The 21,306-nt window shown below is 34.2% G+C and overlaps 1 protein-coding gene across 4 annotated transcripts in view; it reads left to right on the forward strand.

Moving 5' to 3' along the window:
- Window positions 1-5,467: 5,467 nt before the first annotated feature.
- LOC127730608 (histone deacetylase 4-like) overlaps window positions 5,468-21,306 on the forward strand; it is a 153,045-nt gene continuing 137,206 nt past the window's right edge. For all 4 annotated transcript variants that reach the window (XM_052239068.1, XM_052239072.1, XM_052239069.1 and 1 more), the window contains exon 1: window positions 5,468-5,601. The gene's annotated coding sequence lies outside the window, so the exon portion shown is untranslated. The remainder of the gene's footprint in view (window positions 5,602-21,306) is intronic.

Here is a 21,306-nt window from a genome sequence, read left to right on the forward strand (position 1 = left end):
TTGTCACGATTTTTATCCGATACAGCAGAATCTGTCACGACATAGTCACGATTGTAATCCGACTAGACAAAATCGGCTGAGTTTCCCCGAAAGTTACGGGACGCACCTAACTGTCGGGGGTGCTTGGCCGACCTCTCCAGACCATTCCCGATCCGTAGAAATCTGTTACGAACGTATACGACTGCGTTCAGACAATGATAGGACATTCCAGATAATTGAGGATAGTAATCCGACTTTTTAACTTTCCGTGTCTTAGCGCTGTCTGGTCTCAAACGGGAGCCATAATCGGCACTGTGTGAACGCCGCATTACCGAATTAGACTTATCTCCGGGTCTGTACTTACATGAGCAACACGACGGGTGCCACATGTGGAGCAGGTATTGCTTACCCTTCCGGAGCACCTGAGATCTCCCCCGATTTTTTATGGGGTTGGTGTTGCTTAGTCTTTAGTTTTCTATGTTGTGTTTTATATACTGTTGTTTGTCTTTTGGTCATTTTTTTTGCCATGGCGTTGTCAGTTTATTTTCGACTTATGAATTTGAATGTCCCTTTGGTATCTTTCGCCTCTCTTTTAAAAAATGTATAAATCACCCTCTTAATACATGAATGTATTATGCACATTCACAACCTATCTCTTACTAAGGATCAAGTTAAAGGTTCATAGGCGGATCCAAAATTTGGTTGATTATATAGGGAATCACTGAAGCATGACTGTAGCGGGCCCCCTCTTATGGCAGTCAGTGGACCCCCTTATAAAAAGTTCTGGATCCGCCACTGAGGTTGCATGCATATATACGGACCCAAATGAGGTCGAACTATTCACAGGCACCTTGGGTCCCCTTCTTTCTCATGCTTTTTTTGTTTGTTTGATGTTTATTTATTTTCAAGTAAATTTTCATTAATATTTTAACTTATTTTCACGTATTTAATGTGTTCTTGCTCTTATTCATACGGTATTAAAATAATAAAAGTAGTTCATATATGCTGCCTCCATTCTCATTTTCCAAGAAAGAAGAAGAAACAAAGGGGCAATAAAAACCTATAAGTCGAAAAAATATCGACAGCACTATGGCAAAAAATAAATACGACGAAACACAAATAACGTTCCACAAAACACGTTATAGACATTTCAAATGTTTAGATTATGCAACACGAACCACACCTGAAACCGGGGTAAACTCAGGTGATCCGGAAGGGTTAGCAGTTTCTGCTCCCCTATGCCATATATATATATATGTAATTGACGTTTCGAATATGTCTACAAGAAAAGAGAGGCGGAAGAAACCAAAGGGATATGCAAACTCATTAGTCTTTTCAACTGATTTTTATCATTTGTTCTTATGTTGTACTGTTACACCACTTCCTGTGGACTGTTACCTTGTGAACTAGCACGTTAAAAATATGTCTCAGCTTGTCGGTCAAGTACAAAGTAACCAAGTAAGGATCATATTCATATCACATTAACATGTTCTCGTTTTGCATATGCATTTAATTTGCCACTGGACGTTTTAAAACAGCCATCCATCCATTTTGCATCTTGGAATTTTTATATAGATAATTGGCTTAAACTATGAAACAAAAAGAACAGTAAACCGCTTAAACCTATTTCAGAAGACACCATACCATTAAGTAGCCGCCGAAAATTCCACAATACTATCTTGTTAACAGCAGAAAAACCCGACATAGTCAATCAGTCAATATAATGCAACCACAGTGCAACACCCCTGATATATATGAACAAGAATAGTCCGAGACTAGAATCAAAGAGAGGCAAAAGATACCAAAGGGAAATCAATTTCATAAGTCGAAAAAAAAAACGACAACGCCATGGCTAAAAAAGAAAAAGACAAACAACAGTACTCAAAACACAACATAGAAAACTAAAGACTAATTAACACGAACCACACCAAAATCTGGGAGTGGTCACAGCTAGGTGCTCCGGAAGGGTAATTAAGCACATGCTGCTCCACATGAGGCACCCGTCTAGTTGCTCATGTTAGTACAAACCCGGTGATAAGTCTAATTGTAGATCACATTCGGAGGAAAGGGGACGGGATTGTAGTTGCGACAATGGGAAATTTCAAAAATTCCAGGAAACATCGTAAAGGACACCGACTCGGACGCCTACAAGGAAAATTTCTGGTCGCACTTCCACAATGAGACCAGGGATACGGGGATCCTGTAGAGTATCATCCAAGTTTTTATTCCGCACCAACCACATTTTAATTTGTACATAGATTTTCATGTGTTTTTCATTTTTTTTCCGTCGTTCATTACAAGAAGTTTTGTATTTCGATTTCAGTCGAGATTATGATCGAGTCGTGCTAATTTTGTTGGTCAATATAAGGTTACGTTCCCCTATCTTCGAAATATTGCAAAAATCTAACTTTTCGCAGAATAAAAAGATGTTGGTCGTTGCTCCTGTATGTTTTGATCTATACTGCGCTTTAATATATGTAAACGCATGGGCGTAGCTAGGTATCCACTGTAGGCACAAATTGTGGCAGGGGGTCGGAGGGGCGCTAAATGATCCCAGGATGTCCAGGGCAGAGCCCTGGTAGGGGTTCAGGGGGGCGAAGCCCCCCGACGGAAAACGGTTTACAGCATTTTAGTTGCAAAATTTTGTGTAAAAAAAATGAAAAAAATTACTGGTCATTTTATCATGATACATGAAAAAAAATGTCGAAAAAATAAACATATTTCTACAATTACATCTGACTATGAATTAACCGGCAGTACAGAACAATCGGAAATATAAAAAAAAATTATCAATATTTCTAATATGCATTGCCCAGCGTAGATCAGCGTAGCCCTTTATTAAGCAGCACAACCTGTTTCTGATTGAGTATAACTAATATATGCGTCATGCAATTGACGATACTACATTGTTAAAAAATAGGCAAGTAAACACTGCGACTACTACAATGTACATAATAATACTAACTTTAGGACTACGCATCGACCATTCTTCTTTTGATTCTTAAACCTTCACCCTCTCCCGGCCACACAAACATACACACACACAGTCGATATATACGTCATGCAGAAGTTCTGTTCTGTTCATACTATCTAACAAAGTTAAGAAATTCATATTTCCTTATATCCTGTACTGTAAAATCCCTACCTGCTTCGGAATTTGAATAATTATGGTCATTACACGTAGATCTGAGAGTTCTCGAAGTTACTGAAAGCTAGTTGATTGATTGATTGATTAACGTCCAGTGGCAAATAGTTCATGCATGTTCAGGACTAAAACAAATAGGCGGGGTCGTCCAGGACGAAGGACTGGAAATTTGGAAATGCCATGCATTGAAAAATGAGGGTTTATTGGATAGGAACAGAAATTTGCCTTTCAGTCAACGACCTACGAACCTCTCAAAGAGTTGTTGCAAGTTTCTTAACGTGCAGGGAGCGTGGCATTCTCTCAACACTAGGCATCGGATTGACTGACTCGGGCCAACAACAACTAAATCATTTATCTAAGTTGAGGTTCATTCAAGTATTTGTTGATTGAAGTGAAATGATCTGAACCAAAGTTCTACTTTTTAGTTTCTATATAAGGTGAAATATAATGACATACAGTTCCAATACTCCACTGATCCACTAAGGATTTTAGACTAGTGTACAAATGACATAGTTTTGACGACTTCACATGCATCTACAGATAATATTGGGTTTTTTTTGATAAACAAAATATTTGTGAAAAAAATTATGTGTAGGCACGTGCCTAAAGTGCCTAACGGCAGCTACGCCCCTGAAACGGGTAACTGATGCAACGTGTTAATAGTCAAATATGAATCAGTCTGGACCGACAAGACTCGGAGCCCAAGCGTTTGAAATAATTAATATGCTCCAAATATTTATTGGAGGACATATGATATTTTTTTGTTCTTTTATAGTAGGGGAAGTCTGGCTAGCAAGGCCCTAACTAGGCATATTATTTTAGTGAGGCAGAACTGATCGCCGAGGTAGGGGGTCTGGGATAAATGGTGTAAAATCCTGTATTCTGGGCATTTCCAGAGAGCTTGACATCGTTGCATAGATTGAAGATGTCACGGTTTGATTTCAAACCGTTTCATTGCGAACGGAGCTAAATATCAATTTTCAGCTTTAAGCCTTTTTTGAACAGGGTATATTGGGATGTACTTTGCCATTTCACCTTCAGGAATATCGGATAATCATAACTTTGTCATCTGAATTCACTGAGATATGGGGCACCCCCTATGTCATTTTATGTTATTTTAGGAATATTATTTTTAGTTTTTCTTTTTGCCACATGCATGCTACCTTTTAATGTTATGGATACAGGAAACTGAATATAACTATATCGTTTTATGTTATTCTAGGAATATTGATTTTTTTTTAGGGATACGGGGAAATTGGAATGGAGTTTTCGCCGTTTACATGTAGGTCCATGATTTCAGATTATTTCTGGAAATAGTCAGTGGTAAGAAATTTTAGATCGACAATCGAATAATGAGCGGGTGGTCCGATCCCGAAATCCCGAATTGAAAGACACGTCCCTCAATAATCTAAAAATTGGATTACGGGAACGGTTCTTTCAAATTTTAAGAACGAATAAAGTTGAGGGAAAACGGGGAAATGAATACTCAGACAGGACTGCTCCCGTGCGGTGCTCCAGTGCTTGATTTGTCAGTCTATTTATAGTTTTTGGATTAGTTCTAATGAAAATATATTTAATACTGGAACTCCGAGCTTAACACCTGTTGTGATCACAAATGACATCCATTAGCTTACTAAAATTATTCCTTCCTCACCTTCAGTATCGCTTTTCACCCCCAGTTTTTGGTGGGGTTCGTGTTGTTTAGTTTTACATGTTGTGTTTTGTGTAAAGTATTGGACAGGTTTGTCTGTTGCATGATCTTTTTCGTTTTTAGCCATGGCGTTTATTTTCGACTTATGAGCTTTTTCTGCAAGAGCCTGTTTTTAACCAGAGATCAATGATGATTACCGGTTATTAGGTTAATGTAATCGAGAATTATCAAGCAGTGAGTGAGATGCTGAGTTAAATCCGGGCAGAATAATTTAAAAGGAACGATGTCAAGTTATAGAAATTCAGGTTGAGACAGAAAAAACAAATGAATATATTTCGTATTTTAATAATTACCATAAACGAAAAAAAAAAAAAAAAATCAGTGTCGAAATTTTAGTGAGGCCTCATGCTTGCCTCAATGGTAGTTACGGCCTTGGCTAGTTCTGCTCTACTCGCATCAATAATAATTTAGTGGTCTTGTCTCATGTACCAAAAACCCTAAGCAAAGTACTGTATTTTTATTGGATTTGGCAATTGTACAAAAATTCCTATAAAAGGAAATTATGTCATGCGCCAGTGATTGGCTATATGTAATAAATATCGACCACAATTGAGACCGTCTATATATAAATTGACATTTGATAAACACCAATAAATGTTACTATAAATAAAATGTGTATTCAAATTACTGTTGGTTGATAAACGTCACGTGGTAAGAAAATGGCGAATTTCTGAAGAATCGGCTGGCGAAGAGCTAATGTATATCAACAAATAGTCAGATTTATTCACCTATACACTCGTATCCAATAACATACCGTTTCGATAAGGTAAATTAATGTTGTCCGATGTTGTACTATTTTAAACTACTTGCGCATCCAGTTAAAATGGAGTATAGCACACATGAATTTGCTGAATACACGATAGTCGATACAACGTCCCAGAAACCATAATATTATTGAAATTTAGCAACTCTTAACCTGTTATCACTGGTTATCTACATGAAATACAGGTGCATTCACAAATAACACACCTCAATTCATAGATGGGATTACCAGGGTAAGTGTTATGTTGGAGTACATAGTAAATATTTGTGACCTATATATACCGTAATAGTGTTTGCTGACCGAGTTTGATTCCGGTAATTACAATTTTAGGGTTTTCTTCTGTTCCCTCGAGGGGCAACAATGTTATGATGTTATGGAGCAAAGAGAAGTTATGATTGTTGAAAGTTAAAATTTATTTTAAGGTCACGGGAATAACAATTTTAACATTGCAACTAGGAATCATATTCTAATTCATATAGACATTTTGGAAAACTAAAGTGAATGCAATAGTAAAGTGCATTGCAGTTCCCATATAATCCAATGTATAAATTATGATTTTCCCTTTCTAAAGCTGGACAGGGAATTTTTTGCCTCATAAGGAACCTGTTGATCCTGTATTTGACTCTATGAAAATTTTTTAAGCAAGTACACCAAATTTTGCTGTTATTTTGAAATTTCCTGCTTTAAGTTTTACCCTTGTCCGTATGTACGTCTGTACGTCCCAAAGTTGGTTTCCGTTCTCTAACTTTAGTTTGCCTCAACCAAATGTTATGAAACTTATACACAATGCTTATTACCACAAAACACAGATCTAGTTTGAATTTTGGTGGCATCACTTTAACCGTTCTAGAGTTATGCCCCTTTACAAATGGAAAACATGCTGAATTTTTCGTTTCCATTCTCTAACTTTAGTTTGCCTCAACCAAATGTTATGAAACTTATACAGAATGCTTATTACCACAAAACTCAGATCAAGTACAAATTTGGGTAGCGTCACTTTTACCGTTCTTTAGTTATGCCTCTTTATAACTTTATATGATATGCAAGCGGGGGCATCATCTGTGTCCCATGGACACATTCCTTATTTATCTTTTATAGAGACAGCCAATCTCTTCATCTTTCTTTTGATACAGTAAAATATCAACTTACTGATAACTATTTTCTAGTTCTTTGTCACGGCTGACTCTGATTTTTGTCGAGCCTGCGACTTTGTCGCAGAAAGCTCGACATAGGGATAGTGATGCGGCGGCGGCGTTAACTAACTTTTTAAAAGCTTAATATTTCAAAAGGTAGAAGACCTGGATGCTCCATCCTTACTATATAGATGCCTTATGATATGAAGTTTCAGTCTGTCATATGTCCATTGTCCTTGACCACATTTTCATGGTTCAGTGACTTCTTGAAAAAAAAGTTCAGATTTATTTGTAATGTTAATTTCTCTCTTATCATGAGGAATAGGATAACTATATTTGGTATGTGCGTACCTTGCAAGGTCCTCATGCCTGTCAGACATTTTTCACTTGACCTCGACCTCATATCATGGATCAGTGAACAAGGTTGAGTTTTGGTGGTCAAGTCCATATCTCAGATACTATAAGCAATAGGTCTACTATATTTGGTGTATGTAATGATTGTAAGGTGTACATGTCCAACAGGCAGATGTCATCTGACTTTGACCTCATTTTCATGGTTCAGTGGTAATAGTTTAGTTTTTGTGTTTTGGTCTGTTTTTCTAATACTGTATGCAAAAGGGTCATCTATATTTGGTGAATGGAAATCTTTTATGATGTACATGTCAGTCTGGCAGGTTTAATTGACCTTGACCTCGTTTTCACGGTTCATTGCTCAATGTTAAGTTTTTGTGTTTTGGTCAGTTTTTCTAATACTGTATGCAGTAGGTCAACTATATTTTGTTAAAGGAAATATTTAACGATGTACATGTCAGTCTGGCAGGTTTTATTAGACCTTGACCTCATTTTCATGGTTCATTGCTCAGTGTTAAGTTTTTGTGTTTTGGTCCGTTTTTCTAATACTGTATGCAGTAGGTCAACTATATTTGGTGTATGGAAATATTTTACGATGTACATGTCAGTCTGGCAGGTTTTCTTTGACCTTGACCTCATTTTCAAGGTCATTGCTTATGTTAAGTTTTTGTGTTTTGGTCTATTTTTCTTAAACTTTAAACAATATGTCAACTATATTTGGTGTATGGAATGGTTGTAAGGTGTATATGTCTATCTGGCAGGGATCATCTGACTGACCTTCACCTCATTTTCATGGTTTAATGGTCAATGTTCTGTTTTCCTGGTTAACTTTGTTTCTTGCGCTAAGATACTATAAGCAATAGGTCAACTATATTTGATGCATGGAAGATTTTAAGGTGTACATGTCTGTCTGGCAGGGTTCATCTGACCTTGACTTCATTTTTATGGTTCATTGGTCAATATAGAATTTCCATGGTTTGGTCTGTTTCTTTTATACTATAAGCAATAGATCATCTATATTCTGTGCATGGAATGATTGTATTAAAGTTGTTCATGTATTTCCGGCTTGGTTTATCTGACCTTGACCTCATTTTCTTGGATCATAAATGTTAATGTGATACTTGTAGTAAAACTTTATATGTAGGACTATCAACATAAAATCAATGGTCAGTATAGTAGTCGAGACATTTCAGCATGTGCAATCTTGTCTTTAAGATGAGACATGTACATAATTAGGAATTAACGAAATAAATACAACCACACATCCTTTAACAGGCTATCAGTGCAGCAGGTTCAACAGGATCAATGTTCCTGATTGCCATTAAAAAGCAATTGTTCACATACAATGTAGTTGCTATTGTGTACATCAGATTTTTGTCTGCTGTTCAGATTACCATTGCAACAGGGGTTCAAATTTACTTAAGGCAATGGAAGGTCCAGGACCTTTGACCAATAAGGTCTATTTTTAATTGAAAATTCTTATAAAAACAGAAAATGCTTACCCTCCCAAAGCACCCATCATATCTTACTTCATCAACCTCATTTTTTTTCTGAACTTTTAAAATAAATTCAGTCAGAAAAAGCACCTTGTATTATTACTTGTTCTGGTTGCAACTGCTGCTTAAGAACACCTTGGCCTAATTTTGTGTCAGATAACAGCTCGATTTGGTTTTCGAATTTTTAACCACTTTTTGGCAAGATAGATGCTGGGAAGTAGTTTCCGGATTTTTATACGGCCGCAAAAAAATTTTGTGGTCGTATATTGGTATGACGTTGGCGTCGTCGTCGTCCGAAGACACATTGGTTTTCGCACTCTAACTTTAGTTAAAGTGAATGGATCTCTTTGAAATTTTACCATAAGGTTCAATACCACAAAAGGAAGGTTGGGATTGTTTTTGGGGGTTATGGTACCAACAGTTAAGGAATTAGGGGCCAAAAAGGGGCCAAAAATAAGCATTTTCTAGTTTCCAGACAATAACTGGAATGGTGTATGGATCTCTCTGAAATTATACTACAAGTTTCCATACCACAAAGGGATGGTTAGGATTTGCTTTGGGGGGTTATGGCTCAAACCGTTTAGGAATTAGGGGCAAAAAAGGGGGAAAAACAAGGTTGTCCTGGTTAATGGACAAATACTTTAGTACAAAACATAATTTAAAGCAGTGTAAGGGTGATAAATCAAATACATTATTGAAATTACCTCCCTTACACTGCCTTTAAATTATGTATAAAGTAATGGTTAATGAACAATTAAGATAATTTAAAACAGTGTAAGGGAGGTAATCCAAATACAACGTTTTGGTTACTTCCCTTACACTGCTTTTAAATTATGTTTAAAGAAATGCATATTTATAAAGGAAGACCAGTAAAAATATCTGCAAATGTTGCATCTTTTTTTTTTACAAAAAAATCCATATGAAAGATTTGACACTATATTTTAAATTCTATTATAAAATAGATTAAGTTAGCACTATGGTAAATTTAAATGGGTAATTATGGTTGCAAACTCCATTGGTAATTTGAATTGAGATTATGACCATATCTTGAGGGAAAGAATTTTTTGGGGGAAAAAAGGGGGGGGGGGGAGTAAAAAGAAATTGTGGGGGGTCAATTTTTTCTAATTTCAGATTTCAGAAATTAAAAAGAATTATTCTTCAAATATTATTTTTTTTTTTCAAATTTCAAATATTGAAAAATTTCAAGAAGTAATCTTTAATTGCACAGTATGGCGCATTAGATTTGTAAAATTTTTGACCACATTTATTTATTTGTTATGCCGAAATCTAACCGTGTATTTAGTTTTTTAATTTTGGGTCCAGTTTTCAAATTGGTCTACATTAGGGTCCAAAGGGTCCAAAATTAAACTTTGTTTGATTTTAACAAAAATTGAATATATGGGGTTCTTTGATATGCTGAATCTAAACATGTATTTAGATTTTAGATTTTTGGCCCAGTTTTCAAGTTGGTCCAAATTGGGGTCCAAAATTAAACTTTGTTTGATTTCAACAAAAATCTAATATATGGGGTTCTTTGATATGCTGAATCTAACCATGTATTTAGATTTTTTATTTGTGGGCCTCGCTATCAAATTGGTTCATATTGAGGTCAAAAGGGTCCAAAATTAAACTTTGTTTGATTTCATCAAAAATTGAATTATTGGGGTTCTTTGATATGCCAAATCTAACCGTGTTTTTAGATTTTTAATTTTGGGTCCCGTTTTTTAAATTGGTCTACATTAAGGTCCAAAGGGTCCAAAATTCAACTTAGTTTGATTTTAACAAAAATTGAATTCTTGGGGTTCTTTGATATGCTGAATCTAAACATGTATTTAGATTTTTGATTTTTGGCCCAGTTTTCAAGTTTGTCCAAGTTGGGGTCCAAAATTAAACTTTTGTTTGATTTCAACAAAAATTGAATAAATATGGGGTTCTTTGATATGCTGAATCTAACCATGTATTTAGATTTTTTATTTGTGGGCCCGGCTATCAAATTAGTTCATATTGAGGTCAAAAGGTCCAAAATTAAACTTTGTTTGATTTCATCAAAAATTGAATTATTGGGGTTCTTTGATATTCCAAATCTAACCGTGTATTAAGATTTTTAATTTTGGGTCCCGTTTTTTAAATTGGTCTACATTAAGGTCCAAAGGGTCCAAAATTCAACTTAGTTTGATTTTAACAAAAATTGAATTCTTGGGGTTCTTATATATGCTGAATCTAAACATGTGTTTAGATTTTTGATTATGGGCCCAGTTTTCAAGTTTGTCCAAGTTTGGGTCCAACATTAAACTTTGTTTGATTTCAACAAAAATTGAATATATGGGGTTCTTTGATATGCTGAATCTAACCATGTATTTTGATTTTGGACATTGGACCATAATAGGTAAATTGAAAAAATTCAAATTCTTAGACCACATTCTTTCTGTGTCAAAAACCTATGCTGTGTCAAATATTTAATCACAATCCAAATTCAGAGCTGTATCAAGCTTGAATGTTGTGTCCATACTTGCCCCAACTGTTCAGGGTTCGACCTCTGCGGTCGTATCAAGCTGCGCCCAGCGAAGCATTTTTGTTTATGGGGTCAAGCTTTAAGTTTTTTGTCCCACAAACCTGGGCACTTTCCCTTCCCCTGAGTGTGGGATAAACCAGTTACCTCATAGAAATACAGCCAATATTTATATATAGATGGAACCAATTTAGATAACAACAATATAATAATTGATAATTATACTCATTTGACTAATTGTCAATTTGTATATAAAATTCAGTATTTTAATTCAAATTTCATCTGATTATTATGACTAGTGTTATGAACGTTTAATTATACTTTCATAGTTTTGTTTAGCCGAAAATATTGTTCCCGGCAAAATTGACAGTTTCCTATTTTGCGTTACGAAATTCCGCCAACATGTGGCATTCGAATAACATCTTTTGTTTTCCAGTTTGTTATTAATACTACATTTCCATAGTAACTGCATTTTACCTGCTTTATATTCCCAAATCGGTGCAAAGTTGGAAATTGTCCATTCCTTCAATATAATCCAATGTTTACGTACTCGCTAGTTTTAATACACACAGTTAACCTTGACCGGTAGCGACCTATTTTCTTACACACAATGATAAGGCATGCTAAGTATTATAAAAAGGGGATTTTCCTAATAGCAAAACGAATTTGAACTGATCTTTACAGAAACTTAATAGGTAAATACTTCACGCACTAAAATCACAGAAAACCGTTAAACATATTGTACTTTCATTCTTTGTAGTAATTTAAAGTTATAATAATAATTTCTAATTCTTGAACTAGTAGTTTAGTTGTTATTTTATTTAGAAAACCTGGCTAAGGTATTTCGAAAAGCTATTGAATAGAATAAATATCTAGAGACTAAAAGTATTGTAAGAAAGATTGAGAACAATCTTTACAACTAGAAAAAAAAAATGACAAAATTAATGGTCATGACACTTTTGGAATAATTTATAAAAACAACATCATCGTAGGTGTCATAATTTTATGAATATACCTGACATTACATCAAAAATATTACTTTGAATGGTGGGGAAAAAATCAGCACAAGAAAATAAATTTCTTGTTGCCTAATTTATGCGTGCATTGTTTTTTAACCGGATTTTCGAAGTAAAAATCGGTTATTGATTTGGGGATGTATGGCGGGCGGGCGGCTGCCAAACAGTGTCTGTTCATTTACATGAATACGCTTTGAAGAAATTTATTCAAATTTAGATAGGTTGTTTCCTGTGACTAAATGAAGGTCAAGTTCAATTTTCATGATTTTAGCTTTTCTTGTTGTTCAGTTATAGCCCTTTCCCAAGAATTCAATTTTTGATGAATTAATCCATTTCTGTACAAAGGGAACTAACTCATTTTTTAAAACTTTTTTAAAAGACATTGTATTAATGATAAATGATAAATGACATTTTGGATTTTTTTTTCTTTTCTTTGGTAAATTGTTTGAAGAATTTTGTGGTAGGTTTGTTTGTAATTCTGTATAAACTAATTTTCTGAATGCTATATATATAAATTTTTATACGACCGCAAAAAAATTTTGTGGTCGTATATTGGTATGACGTTGGCGTCGTCGTCGTCGTCGTCCGGCGTCGTCGTCGTCGTCGTCGTCGTCGTCCGGCGTCGTCGTCCGAATACATATTGGTTTTCGCACTCTAACTTTAGTTTAAGTGAATGGATCTTTTTGAAATTTGACCATAAGGTTAAATACCACAAAAGGAAGGTTGGGATTGATTTTGGGGGTTATGGTACCAACAGTTAAGGAATTAGGGGCCAAAAAGGGGCCAAAAATGAGCATTATCTAGTTTCCAGACAATAACTGTGGAACGGTGTATGGATCTCTCTGAAATTATACTACAAGTTTCCATACCACAAAGGGATGGTTAGGATTTTCTTTGGGGGGTTATGGCTCAAACCGTTTAGGAATTAGGGGCAAAAAAGGGGGAAAAACAAGGTTGTCCTGGTTAATGGACAAATACTTTAGTACAAAACATAATTTAAAGCAGTGTAAGGGAGATAAATCAAATACATCATTGAAATTATCTCCCTTACACTGCTTTTAAATTATGTATAAAGTAATGGTTAATGAACAATAAAGATAATCTAAAACAGTGTAAGGGAGGTAATCCAAATACAACGTTTTGGTTACTTCCCTTACACTGCTTTTAAATTATGTTTAAAGAAATGCATATTTATAAAGGAAGACCAGTAAAAATATCTGCAAATGTTTTCATCTTTTTTTTTTACAAAAAAATCCATATGAAAGATTTGACACTATATTTTTATTAATTCTATTATAAAATAGATTAAGTTAGCACTATGGTAAATTTAAATGGGTAATTATGGTTGCCAACTCCATTGGAAATTTGAATTGAGATTATGACCATATCTTGAGGGAAAGAATTTTTTTGGGGGAAAAAGGGGGGGGGGGATAAAAAGAAATTGTGGGGGGCCAATTTTTTCTCATTTCAGATTTCAGAAATTAAAAAGAATAATTCTTCAAATATTTTTTTTTCAAATTTCAAATATTGAAAAATTTCAAGAAGTAATCTTTAATTGCACAGTATGGCGCATTAGATTTGTAAAATCTTTGATCACATTTATTTATTTGTTATGCCGAATCAAACAGTGTATTTAGATTTTTAATTTTGGGTCCAGTTTTCAAATTGGTCTACATTAATGTCCAAAGGGTCCAAAATTAAACTTTGTTTGATTTTAGCAAAAATTGAATATATGAGGTTCTTTGATATGCTGAATCTAAACATGTATTTAGATTTTTGATTTTTGGCCCAGTTTTCAAGTTGGTCCAAATTGGGGTCCAAAATTAAACTTTGTTTGATTTCAACAAAAATTGAATATATGGGGTTCTTTGATATGCTGAATCTAACCATGTATTTAGATTTTTTATTTGTGGACCCCGTTATCTAATTGGTTCATATTGAGGTCAAAAGGGTCCAAAATTAAACTTTGTTTGATTTCATCTAAAATTGAATTATTGGGGTTCTTTGATATTCCAAATCTAACTGTGTATTTAGGTTTTTAATTTTGGGTCCTGTTTTTTAAATTGGTCTACATTGAGGTCCAAAGGGTCCAAAATTAAACTTAGTTTGATTTTAACAAAAATTGAATTCTTGGGGTTCTTTGATTTGCTGAATCTAAACATGTGTTTAGATTTTTGATTATGGGCCCAGTTTTCAAGTTGGTCCAAGATAGGATCCAGTATTTAAACTTTGTTTGATTTCAACAAAAATTGAATATATGGGGTTCTTTGATATGCTGAATCTAAACATGTATTTAGATTTTTTATTATGGGCCCAGTTTTCAAGTTGGTCCAAATTGGGGTCCAAAATTAAACTTTGTTTGATTTCAACAAAAATTGAATATATGAGGTTCTTTGATATGCTGAATCTAACCATGTATTTAGATTTTTTATTTGTAGGCCCCGCTATCAAATTGGTTCATATTGAGGTCAAAAGGGTCCAAAATTAAACTTTGTTTGATTTCATCGAAAATTGAATTATTGGGGTTCTTTGATATGCCAAATCTAACCGTATTTTTAATTTGGGTCCCGTTTTTTAAATTGGTCTTCATTGAGGTCCAAAGGGTCCAAAATTAAACTTAGTTTGATTTTAACAAAAATTGAATTCTTGGGGTTCTTTGATATGCTGAATCTAAACATGTGTTTAGATTTTTGATTATGGGCCCAGTTTTCAAGTTGTTCCAAGTTGGGGTCCAAAATTAAACTTTTTTTGATTTCAACAAAAATTGAATATGTGAGGTTCTTTGATATGCTGAATCTAACCATGAATTTAGATTTTTTATTTGTGGGCCCCGCTATCAAATTGGTTCATATTGAGGTCAAAAGGGTCCAAAATTAAACTTTGTTTGATTTCATCAAAAATTGAATTATTGGGGTTCTTTGATATTCCAAATCTAACCGTGTATTTAGATTTTTAATTTTAAGTCCTGTTTTTTAAATTGGTCTACATTAAGGTCCAAAGGGTCCAAAATTAAACTTAGTTTGATTTTAGCAAAAATTGAATTCTTGGGGTTCTTTGATATGCTGAATCTAAACATGTGTTTAGATTTTTGATTATGGGCCCAGTTTTCAAGTTTGTCCAAGTTGGGGTCCAAAATTAAACTTTTTTTGATTTCAACAAAAATTGAATATATGGGGTTCTTTGATATGCTGAATCTAACCATGAATTTAGATTTTTTATTTGTGGGCCCCGCTATCAAATTGGTTCATATTGAGGTCAAAAGGGTCCAAAATTAAACTTTGTTTGATTTCATCAAAAATTGAATTATTGGAGTTCTTTGATATTCCAAATCTAACCGTGTATTTAGATTTTTAATTTTAAGTCCTGTTTTTTAAATTGGTCTACATTAAGGTCCAAAGGGTCCAAAATTAAACTTAGTTTGATTTTAGCAAAAATTGAATTCTTGGGGTTCTTTGATATGCTGAATCTAAACATGTGTTTAGATTTTTGATTATGGGCCCAGTTTTCAAGTTTGTCCAAGTTGGGGTCCAAAATTAAACTTTGTTTGATTTTAACAAAAATTGAATATATGGGGTTCTTTGATATGCTGAATCTAACCATGTATTTTGATTTTGGACATTGGACCATAATAGGTAAATTAAAAAAATTCAAGTTCTTAGACCACATTCTTTCTGTGTCAGAAACCTATGCTGTGTCAAATATTTAATAACAATCCAAATTCAGAGCTGTATCAAGCTTGAATGTTGTGTCCATACTTGCCCCAACTGTTCAGGGTTCGACCTCTGCGGTCGTATCAAGCTGCGCCCCAGCGAAGCATTTTATTTTTTATGAAGTGAACTCCTTTAATTAGATAATAATCTATTTTTATTAAAGGACATATTACATTACATTATGTAGGTGAAGTTGATAGATAAGTTGCAGATCTATATTAGTTTGTGACAAATGAATGAAAAAATATTTTGAACTATTAATTATATTTGATTATAATTTGAAAATAGATATATATTGTGTTACATCATATCTAATTTTAGAGAACTATTTTTAGTGAAATCATATCTAATGTTAGAGTACTATGTTAAGCCATATTTCTGTTCAAAGAGAAATAACTCAAACTTATTCCATGAACCAGTAATAATAACATCCAAATTTCTTTGAATATTTGCATAACTTACATGTTAAAGTATTGCTATTTTAATTTCAACATTTGCATTATCAAAATTACAAAAAGGCGAGATAACAGTTTATTTCATTATCTTTTTCATGTGGAATATATGATTTTAAACAAATGATTGTTTCAACTTTTTTGTTTTGCATATATGCAGCTTTCAGACTAATATATCGGACCATGTGAACTTTAGCTATAACTTTGCATCCATTGTCCGTACATGTATGTCTGTTTACAGTAATTTTTTCTTTTTGAAATTTTCACCTCTAAAAATGCTCAATGGATTGATATTTATTTATAGCAGGTCTTGGCTATTGTGTCAAATACTATAGGAGCTATGTTAAAATTGACCTGAAAAGTTTCAGAAAAACCTGAAGACCCTATATGGTTTTTACCAATTTTCAGAATTTTTGTTATCTATTAAACTATATATATATATATATATATATATATATACATAGGAGCTAACAATAGTTTAAACCTTGAAATTGAAGAAATGATCAGCACAACAAAATGTATCAACCCTGAAAATCGAAAAAAAATTCCATCAGACATTTTTGGGGTTATTGCCCCTGAAATATCCATTTTTATACGACTGCAAAAATTAAAAATTTTTTGGTCGTATATTGGTATGACGTTGGCGTCGTCGTCGTCGTCGTCGTCTGGCGTCGTCCGGCGTCGTCCGAAGACACATTGGTTTTCGCACTCTAACTTTAGTTTAAGTGAATGGATCTCCGTGAAATTTTACCACAAGGTTCAATACCACAAAAGGAAGGTTGGGATTGATTTTGGGGGTTATGGTACCAACAGTTAAGGAATTAGGGGCCAAAAAGGGGCCAAAAATAAGCATTTTTGTAACTTCCAGACATAACTTGTGTGTTAGTGTATGGATCTCTCTGACATTGTACCACAAGTTTCCATATCACAAAGGAAATGCTGTGATTGGTTTTGGGGGTAATTGCCTCAAAATTTTAGGAATTAGGGGCCAAAAAAGGGGCAAAAAACAAGCATTTTTCTAGTTTCATGATAATAACTTGTGTGTAAGTGTATGGATCTTTCTGAAATTGAACTACAAAGTTCCATATCACAAAGGGAAAGCTGGAATTGAGTTTGGGGGTAATTGCCCAAAACATTTAGGAATAAGGGGCCAAAAAGGGGCCAAAAATAGCATTTTTATAGTTTCCAGACAATTACTTGTGTTCAAGTGTATGGATCTCTCTGAAATTGTACTGCAAGGTACCATACCACAAAGGGAAGGCTGGGATTGATTTTGGGGGTAATTCCCTCAAAATTTTAGGAATAAGGGGCCAAAAAGGGAAAAAAAAAAAGCATTTTTCTAGTTTCAGGACAATAACTTGTGTTCAAGTGTATGGATCTCTCTGAAATTGTACTGCAAGGTACCATACCACAAAGGGAAGGCTGGGATTGAGTTTGGGGGTGATGAATCATAAGGGGTTTCAAAAAATTGGGGTTGGGGTTTCCTTTTTTTCTTTTTTTCCTTTTTTTTTCTCTTAAAATTTTCCATTTTAAGTTGGTTATTTCTGATTTATATTTAAAAGCAAATAATAATGATATGGTAGGAGATACACACCAAACAGGATGTGTAAATTATTATATAATAAGTATTGTGCAATAGCAAGAAATTTTCAATTGCACAGTATTGCACAATAGCAAGAAATCTTTCATTGCACAGTATTGCGCAATAGCAAGAAATCTTCAATTGCACAGTATTGCGCAATAGCAAGAAATATCCAATAGCACAATATTGCGCAATAGCAAGAAATTGTCAATTGTACAGTATTGCGCAATAGCAAGAAATATTCAATTGCACAGTATTAATTGCTTATATCTTGACCAATTTCAATGGGGTTTTATTCTTGAATTCTTGGGGTTCTTTAATATGCTGAATCTAACCGTGTATTAAGTTTTTGGATTTTGGGCCCCGATTTTAAATTGGTCCACATTGAGGTTTAAAGGGTCCAAAATTAAACTTTGTTTGATTTCATCAAAAATTGAATTATTGGGGTTCTTTGATATGCCGAATCTAACCGTGTATTTAGATTCTTAATTTTTGGTTCCGTTTTCAAATTGGTCTACATTAAGGTCCAAAGGGTTCAAAATTAAACTTAGTTTGATTTTAACAAAAATTGAATTCTTAGGGTTCTTTGATATGCTGAATCTAAACATGTATTTAGATTTCTGATTATGGGCCCAGTTTTCAAGTTGGTCCAAATCGGGGTCCAAAATTAAACTTTGTTTGATTCAACAAAAATTGAATATATGGGGTTCTTTGATATGCTGAATCTAACCATGTATTTAGATTTTTGATTTTTGGGCCCCGTTATCAACTTTGTCCACATTGAGGTCAAAAGGGTCCTAAATTAAACTTTGTTTGATTTCATCAAAAATTGAATTCTTGGGGTTCTTTGATATGCCGAATATAAATGTGTAGTTAGATTCTTAATTTTTGGTTCTGTTTTCAAATTGGTCTACATTAAGGTCCAAAGGGTTCAAAATTATACTTAGTTTGATTTTAACAAAAATTGAATTCTTAGGGTTCTTTGATATGCTGAATCTAAACATGTATTTAGATTTTTGATTTTTGGGCCCCGTTATCAACTTTGTCCACATTGAGGTCAAAAGGGTCCTAAATTAAACTTTGTTTGATTTCATAAAAAATTGAATTCTTGGGGTTCTTTGATATGCTTAATCTAACCATGTATTTAGATTTTGGATATTGGACCATAATAGGTGAATGTCCAATTTAATAAAAAAAATTTAAGTTCTTAGACCACATTCATTCTGTGTCAGTAACCTATGCTGTGTCAAATATTTAATCACAATCCAAATTCAGAGCTGTATCAAGCTTGAATGTTGTGTCCATACTTGCCCCAACTGTTCAGGGTTCGACCTCTGCGGTCGTATCAAGCTGCGCCCTGCGGAGCATTTTATTGCTGTTATCTTGAAAACTATAGAAGCTACTGCTAGATTAAAATTGTAAATAGTAAAAATGATCTACTACTAGGGAAATATGTGAAAATCTATCGGCCTGATTTGGAGTTGTTGCCCCTGAATTTGGCATGAAATGTTGATTTTTACTGTTTTGCAGTTTTGGCTGTTATCTCACAAATTTTACATGCTATTCAAGCAAGGTTAAAGATGTTAATTGAAAAAAAAGATCTGCAGCACAAAGCATAACTTGCATGTGCACTCAAAGGTCCTCATTAGCAGACTGGTACTGCGGTGAAAGGTTAAGTAGAGTTTTCCTGTGGTAAAAATATGGGGTCAGATTTCTTGGAAAGATAACTTGGAAAACAGAGACATTTTTATACGCCCGTTTACGTGACGTTTTATGGTATACCGTTGTTCGTCCGTCCGTCTGTCTGTCCGTCTGTCCATCTGTTCATCGTCAACATGCCGGACAATAACTCAAAAACGCTTTAAAAAATTCGCATGAAAAATTGGTGAATTGTTTATATCTATTGACGTGAGCTCCCTTTCGTTTTTAATAAATTTTAGATTTTAATTTTCCAAGTTTTGTTTTTTTTTTCATTAAAAAAGGGGGATTTTCCAGTTTTCGGAATATAACACAAAAACACTTTCACCAATTTACAAGAAACTTTGGTGAATTGTTTATATCTATTGTGATGAGCTCCCTTTCGATTTTAATAAATTTTAGATTTAACGTTTTAGAGTTATGTGATTTTATTCATAAAAAAGGGGGAATTTTCCAAAATTTTCCAGTCTACAATGCATTGAGCAGTTATCATGAAACTTTGGTGACTGGTTTATATATATCAAGATAACCTCCCTTTAGTTTTTCATGAATTTCTAATATGACATTGAGAAGTTATTGAACTTTATTCTTTAAAAAAGCGACAGGCGTATCATGCCCTCATGGTGCAGCTGTTTATTTTTGTATTAAATCATTTAAAAAATATCTGTGAAATTGCCAAACTGTTCTTACTTAAGTTGAGGGGGAAGACAGGGGTTAAGGAACATGGGAATGAGGTGCCAGGGTAGAGGGGGAGGGAAAAAATAAGGATATGCTAGTGGAAAAAAATTGACTGTTTTTTGTCTGGGAGTAAGGGGTAGGGAAGTGGGAATTTGGTGCAGGAAGAGGAAATTGGGAGTAGGAGGGGGGGGGGGGGGGAGGGGGTAAGAAATTGGGGATCAGGAACCCCCTCCCCTGTACACCCCCTCTAAATTAAGAAGATGTGTTTTGATTAGATTTATTTCACTTTTTGCTATACTTCTACTAAGTTTTTATACAACCGCAAAAAATTTTGCAGTCGTATATTGGTATCACATCGTCGTTGTCGTCAGCGTCGTTTTGAAGACATCTGGTTTCCGGACAATTACTTCACTAAATATAAATAGAAATCTTTGAAATTAAATACAAGGTTTATAACCACAAAAGGAAGGTTGGGATTGATTTTGGGGGTTATAGTCCTAACAGTTTAGGAATTAGGGGCCAAAAAGGGGCCCAAATAAGCATTTTTCTAGTTTCCAGACAATAACTTCTGGAACGGTGTATGGATCTCTCTGAAATTATACCACAAGTTTCCATACCACAAAGGGATGGTTAGGATTTCCTTTGGGGGGTTATGGCTCTAACCGTTTAGAAATTAGGGGCAAAAAAGGGGGAAAACAAGGGTTTCCTGGTTAATGGACAATTTAAAAAAAGTACAATGTTATGTTTGGATTACCTCCCTTACACTGCTTTTAAATTATCATACATATGTTGTATGGTCTTGAGGTGATTAGATGTCAATTTATTTTTAAAAATTTTGCGGTCGTATATTGGTATGACGTTGGCGTTGTCGTCGTCGTCGACGTCAGAAGACACTTTGGTTTTTTGCACTCTAACTTTAGTTTAAGTGAATGGATCTCTATGAAATTTTACCATAAGGTTCAATACCACAAAAGGAAGGTTGGGATTGATTTTGGGGGTTATAATACAAACAGTTCAGGAATTAGGGGCCAAAAAGGGGCCAAAAATAAGCATTTTTGTAACTTCCAGACATAACTTGTGTGT

Source organism: Mytilus californianus, unplaced genomic scaffold (genome assembly GCF_021869535.1).
Source record: "Mytilus californianus isolate M0D057914Y unplaced genomic scaffold, xbMytCali1.0.p SCAF_2, whole genome shotgun sequence".
Classification (NCBI taxonomy): Eukaryota; Metazoa; Mollusca; class Bivalvia; order Mytilida; family Mytilidae; genus Mytilus; species Mytilus californianus.